This window comes from Gallus gallus, chromosome Z (genome assembly GCF_016699485.2).
Source record: "Gallus gallus isolate bGalGal1 chromosome Z, bGalGal1.mat.broiler.GRCg7b, whole genome shotgun sequence".
In the NCBI taxonomy this organism is placed as follows: Eukaryota; Metazoa; Chordata; class Aves; order Galliformes; family Phasianidae; genus Gallus; species Gallus gallus.
This window is the reverse complement of record NC_052572.1, coordinates 39,333,114-39,339,794: the sequence shown is the minus strand read 5'-3', so window position 1 is coordinate 39,339,794 and position 6,681 is coordinate 39,333,114. Positions and strand designations below refer to the sequence as shown.

Sequence of the window (6,681 nt, the reverse complement as noted above, 5' to 3'; positions counted from 1 at the left end):
TTTTACTTGGGTAGATAGTGATAGGACAAGGGAGAATGGTTTTAAACAAAAGAAAGGGAGATTTAGAGTACGTCAGGGGAATTTTTTAACTGAGAGTGGTGAGGTGCTGGAACAGGCTATCCAGATAGGCTGTGGCTGTCCCATCCCTGCAGGTGTTTAAGGCCAAGTTGGATAGGGTCTTGGACAGTCTGATCTAGTACTTGATCTAGCAGCTGGTAACCCTGCCTGTGGCAAGGGGGTTGTAACGTAATAATCCTTGAGGTCCTTTCCAATCCAAGTCATTCTATGATTCTATGATTCTATGATTCATAGAGGGCCACTATGTTGGTCAGGCAGGACTCGTCCTTGGTGAAGCCATGCTGGTGGTCTTGTTTCACTCCCAGTTTTCCATATGTCTTAGCATAGCTTCCAGGAGGATCTCTTCCATAATCTTCCCTGCACAGAGGTGAGGAAAATTAAAATTAAAATTAAAAAAAAAAAAAAAAGAGAGAGAGAGAGCATGAGAACAGTTCCCTACTACCACAGATTATGCAGTTGAGTTTTCTGCATTTGAGATCACAGGGGTCAGCACATCCAGAGTGGAAGGGATGAGCCTTGCCCTGGGAAAACCATCTGCTTGATCATGGTGTCTATCCTGACAGGTAAGTCTGTTCACTAAGCTGTAGAACTGTGGAGATCCTTGAGGCTGAGAATGAGACAGTCTGATATCTTGAACAATTTCCCCCAGTCTGTACACAAAGGCAGGCCATTTCTGCATACATATCTAGGAACAGGTATGTATCAAAAGTTCAGTAAAAAATAAAGTCTAAATATGGCAATCAGACTTAATTTCAGTTACTAACTTCTCAGACTGTAACTTATTTATCCTTTTTTAAACTAATTGTAATAATTAACATCACTGTTATCATCATTGTCCACTCATCCTCCTCTCATGGAGAGTTGAGTAGAATGTACTCTGTAAGTATGAAATATATTAGAACATAAGAATAACCATTTTATTTACATTAATTAAAAAATGAAATAATCCTATATTTCTATATAATAATACATAACGGTATATTATCATTCTGTAAAAACAAGAAGTTATCTTGAATTTGGCAATACTTCCTCTATCCAAGGCATTTTTTTCTATTTGGAAAAGAGTTGAGAGTACAATTTATCTTCTCCATTTCCCAATTAGAACTTCAGAAAAATGTGGCAAACAGTAAGGACAAAAACTGTAGCCATCCACTGCTGTTAACAAGAGAAAAGAAGAGTGTGCTGTAACCAGACCCTTTCATTAAAAGTTTCCCCATCTCTCCATGCGTACAGAGGTTACTGCTCTTCCACAGCACTTATTGACAATGAAATGGCTGTTTGGAATATGGATTTGAAACACTCCTCTCTTTCTAAAAGACAACAGTTCTGTGGGAGGCTTGCTGTTCTTCATCAGCTTCCTAAATGCGTTTAGGGTCAGCTTGGTGTCAGCTATGATTCATCTTCTAAAGCTTTATCAGTTTACACTCAGAACAACAAAACCATGGACCTGATTATAGTGAAACACTAAGCTTAGTGACACCTTTCAGTCAGTTCCTGTCATGAGAACAAATTAAAAGTTTTGCCCTATCCTCATCTTTTCTTAGTTTGAAGTCATTTCTGGTCACTTATTTCTGTTCATTGCTTGCAATGCACTTCTAGGACATTTTTCAACACCATTTGAGGATCCTTAATCCTATAATAGGAAACTTGCCTCTAACAACATAGCTAAATACAGAGATATATTTCACATTTTATCTGTTTAATGTAATCTCTTTCTTCTTCTTCTTTTTTTTTTTTTTTGATCTTGATCACTTTTGTGATAAAATAGCATCTGCAATATTTCATGTGCACAGAAAAAATAATAAAGCAAAGAAATAACAGTATAAAGAAGTACATCATTCACTGAAACAAATCTACAGCTATATCAAAAAAAAAAAAAAAAAGTGTAATCCACCAAATAATGTTCCAAGATAACCATTCTGGAAAAAAAGAGTTAGTTATAGAAGTGACCACCTTAAGTAAGCTACAGATAAATCCTAAAATCAAGATAATATTTTCTCTTTTTTGTATCACTTTAGTTTCTCACCCCACTCTGATGGATTCACTTGTCTAATTTTCATCTCCCTTTAGCTGAAGCTAGGATTTATGGTTTTTTGTACCTGTATTTCCTATCTACTACAAATTCTGGAGTTATTTTAGGAAAGATATAAAAAGGAATCAATTTGTAATAGTATGAAATTTAAAAATAACACATTACAGAAATTTCTTATTAATGAGGAACAGATGAAGAAAGTATAACATTCAATCAATGGGGTTAGAAGATAATACTGTCATAATTTCACAGAAACTGTGGCAATAAATGGAAATGTTTGTCCAGAAAAAGAGCTAACAACCAACATGCATGCACTCCTGATATTAAACAAGCAGTTCATCTTATGAGGTAATAGCAAATTCTTGAGGACACAGTTTCAGTGTGCAAACTAACTTTATCAACGATATTCTGAAAAAAAAAAAAAAGTGAAATATGTATTTATTTTAGTTTTCAGTCTTCTATCACAACTACATCTGCATGATTTCACTTTAGGGACTTAATGTTGCTCCTGGTGATAGTCATCATATTCAAGAAATCTGAACGCTCAGTTTTAATGAAGGTTGCTTGTTTTGTCTTTTCATTAAAATATTTTATTAAAAAAATCGTGTATTTTGGTGTTGAGAGTTATACACTGAAAATACAATCTTTCTAAGGCAGAGTCACAAACTGTAAGGAAATTGAAAAGTATTGGGATTAGAACTCCAAATCTTAGACACACGGCAGAAACATTTGTTTTCCTTTAAGCTAAATGGACTCCCTACATCCTAAAAATTACTCTAAAAACATATTGTTTTGGCCCACCAGAGGGAGCCCATAATATTTCATGAATGTGAAAGGAACATACTGGCAATTACATAGAAAAATAAATGAAAATTAGTAGTGGAGCACATATATGTGTGTTTGTTTTTATTCATTTGCTATGCATTACCTAGCTTGGCTGAAATCCTAGCATTTGTGTCATATCATAATTAGAACAGTAACAAGTGCATTTCCATGAAATGACACCAGGGACAGAAATGAACCATTTTATATTTTAGTAAAAATTAGAGAACAGTAGCAAGTTCAACTGGAAGAAAGACTAATTTTTATCTCCATATAGATTATAATTATAATTTTGGACATACTAAAGCTTTATCTTTACTCAATAACAAGAAAGGAGCTGCTGCTGAGCAAAATGCTACTTACATTTTGACCTTCCCCAGAATGACACAGAACAGACATGTGGATATGGACATGGAAAAAAATCCAGCTGAACTATGTACTCCTTAGAGATCAGATGGAAAGATATGAGAGACTCGGAACAAAGGCAGTAAAATGTTGCTTGTGACTCTGTATTAAAAGTTATCCTCCTAGGTTGTTTCTCGTAACACCACTGCTGAAACCTATCCTTTCTCCTGACATATTTTCTTTTCCATGACTGTATCTTAATATTATCTTTACTGTCCCTTTTTTATACACGGAGAAAGTTAATGGCAACATATTTACATTAAATTAAGGCTAATTTGGATTTTCTACTTTTGGACATATATTTTATTTTGCAGTCATTATGACTCAACCATTTCCAAAATCCAAAAGTATCTCTTTCATTTATTGCCATTAGTCCTTCCACTGAGGACTGACTTAAAAATTCTCCATCTCTTTCATGATTTGATGAATTGCTGGGGCAATCCCACGTATTTATACAAACTGGAGGAAGATCTCCTTGAGAGTGGCCCTGTGGAGAAGGACTTGGGAGTCCTCGTGGACGAGAGGTTGGACATGAGCTAGCAGTGTGAGCTTGCAGCCCAGAAGGCCAACAGTGTTCTGGGCTCCAGTAAAAAAGGGATAGCCAACAGAGAGAGAGAGGTGATTGTCCCCCATCTACTCAGCTCTTGTGAGGCCCCCTCTTGTGGGGCCTGGAGCCCCCAGCACAACAAAGGTGCAGAGCTCTTGGAATGGGTCCAGAGGAGGGCCACTAAGATGATCACAGGGCTGGAGCACCTCTCCTATGAAGAAAGGTGAGGGAACTGCGCTTGTTTAGCTTGGAGAAGAGAAGACTCTGGGGAGACCTCATTGTGGTCCTCCAATACTTGAAGGGAGCATGTAAACAGGAGGGGGAACTGTTGTTTATGAGGGTGGATAGTGATAGGGCAAGGGGGAATGGTTTTAAACTGAGACAGGGAAGGTTTAGGTTAGATATTAGGAGGAATTTTTTCACACAGAGGGTGCTGATGCACTGGAACAGGTTGCCCAGAGAGGTTGTGGATGCCCCATCCCTGAAGGCATTAAAGGCCAGGCTGGACGTGGCTCTGGGCAGCCTGGTCTAGCGGTTGGCAACCCTACACATAGCAAGGGGGTTGAAACTAAATGGTCATTATGGTCCTTTTCAAACGAGGTCATTCTGTGATTCTGTGATTCTGTGAATAAGATTTCCAATAATTTTAAACAGCCTACACTTTTTATTAAGAGTACTGCCATTTCTTTCTATAACAGTAAGATTAAGTTTGATTCTAACCAATTCTAATCACTTCTAATTCTAATTCTATCATCAATGCAAAATTCTATCATTCACTAATATATGAAGATCTTCATTATTTTCTCCACATAACAAACTTCATCCCAACTTGAGAGGCCAGCTTTCAGGGTAGCAAGGACATCACAGTTTTGAAGCTTATTCCTTCTTCAGCAGGAGTTATTTGGTAATTTCCTTTGCATTTACTTTATATGCACATTTAAATGAGAAAGTCAGGAAAAAAAATCTATACAAAATTTGGAAATATTTACAGAAATAAATTTCTCTTATATCAAGTATATATTAAATTGGACCAAAGCTAACACAGCTTGGATTCTAACAGACAAACAGTTTTGTTTTCTTACAGGTTTTAAGCTTTTGTTCACAGATTCACAAAAGAAAATACAAAAACTGTGTTGTACTAAGCTAAGTTTCAAAATTGGCTGACTGGTTATCTTTCCATACTAGTAGGTTAGAGTTATCAATTGCATCTTTATAAGCTATAGCTGCCGAAGACAATTTGAAGAGCTCAAAATTTAAAACAGATTTAAATTCTTGTAAAATAATTAGTTGTTATTGTCAATCTCTTAAAATGTATGCTCTAGACCAACTCATCATGAAAATTAAATAATTTAAATAATACTTCTTATTCAATTTTTTTTCTCATTATCACAGATTTCTGATTTGTTTGCTAATGATTCCAAAGCTCTCAGAGCACATCATCCCCAGCAAAAATTTTAGGTAACGTGAGATGTTGTTCACCATTGGCTAGTCATCAAGTCTTTTATTAAACAAATATGAAGCAGGTGTAGCCCTCAGAATTTGATTACTTGTAAACCCCTTCAAATCCAAACTCACTTACAGAGTCTCCCTATAGTTTTACTCAATTGATTAACTCCAACTTGTTTATCACTAAACCACTCATTTAATTTAACAATCCACTGAAGAAAGCCTCAGTTAAAATGCATCTTGTGTCCCCTTCTTGGATCTTAAATAATTACCCATGTCTGCTATGTCTTCTAAACTATTTCTTAATGAAGATCTTTAGACCTTAATAATTTAAGAGGATGTCAAGATGAGTCTTAATAATAGAGGAATCTTTTAAAAGGCATAAACAGTGGTAAATGTTACCACTGTTGGAAAATGAACAACACTGTTCTGTTATCAGTCATCAAAATCAAGGATGAAAAATGTCAGAAAGAAGGTGATTTAAGGCAAGATCTAATAAAGCATTTGGTGCCACAACAGATAGTTTTTTCTTACCTTGAATGTAGACTGCTGAAACTGGCTTACATGCTGCTCTGCTGAGTATCATGAAATTTCATACGAGGTGGCTGGCGCCCAGACTGGATCTAATCTAATTGACTCACACCTAGCCATCCCAATTTGGTAGCTTAAAATGGGATTCATAATAGCCTCATTACAAAGATCTTAACTGATCATGGTGAGAGTGCATGCCTGGAGAGTGCTTACAGAGAGGCCTGACTGGAGTCATGCAGAGAAATAACTGTTTCTTGGTAATGATCTGACTTAGGCTGCTCAGTCTGTCAAGAGAAAAACAACTCTAAATACGTGCAGAGTGCATATTTCTATGCATTTTTCTAGGTATCTGGATTATTGCTAAGGAAGAATAAGAATTTGGATGTAAATTCTTTACACCCAAGCAAGCATTTGTAGCGCTGTATTCTGCTGATGTCCAGGCTTAAATATTTACAGTATCTTGTTGTTGTTTATTTGTTTGTTTTTGCAGTCAGACAAGGAGTTCAACAAAGACTTTTTTTTTTTTTTTTTTTTTTTTTTTTTTAGAGGGCTAATTTATTTTTAGCACATTTATTTAACAGCAGAAATTTGTTCCTCACTGAATTCTTGGAAGTTTTACTTTGTCCGGAAGGTAACTGTACAAAGTGTTTTGCTGCTCAGAAATTCTCACTGACTTCTCCATTACTTTAAATTGATTAAATTCTTTGTGTAAGCATCTAGAATAATCATCCCAAGTAATTTGTCTCATTTGTTAGGACTGCATTATGACCAGTACTTTCATCTAACACTTAGTAAATAAAAACATCACAGTTTGTGTAAT

General features: G+C 35.9%; 1 non-coding gene across 1 annotated transcript; it reads right to left on the bottom strand.

Moving 5' to 3' along the window:
* Positions 1-489: 489 nt before the first annotated feature.
* Positions 490-649, bottom strand: LOC112530779. The gene has a single exon (XR_003072592.1). It is a non-coding gene; the product is annotated as a U1 spliceosomal RNA (small nuclear RNA).
* Between the last annotated feature and the right edge of the window lie 6,032 nt (positions 650-6,681).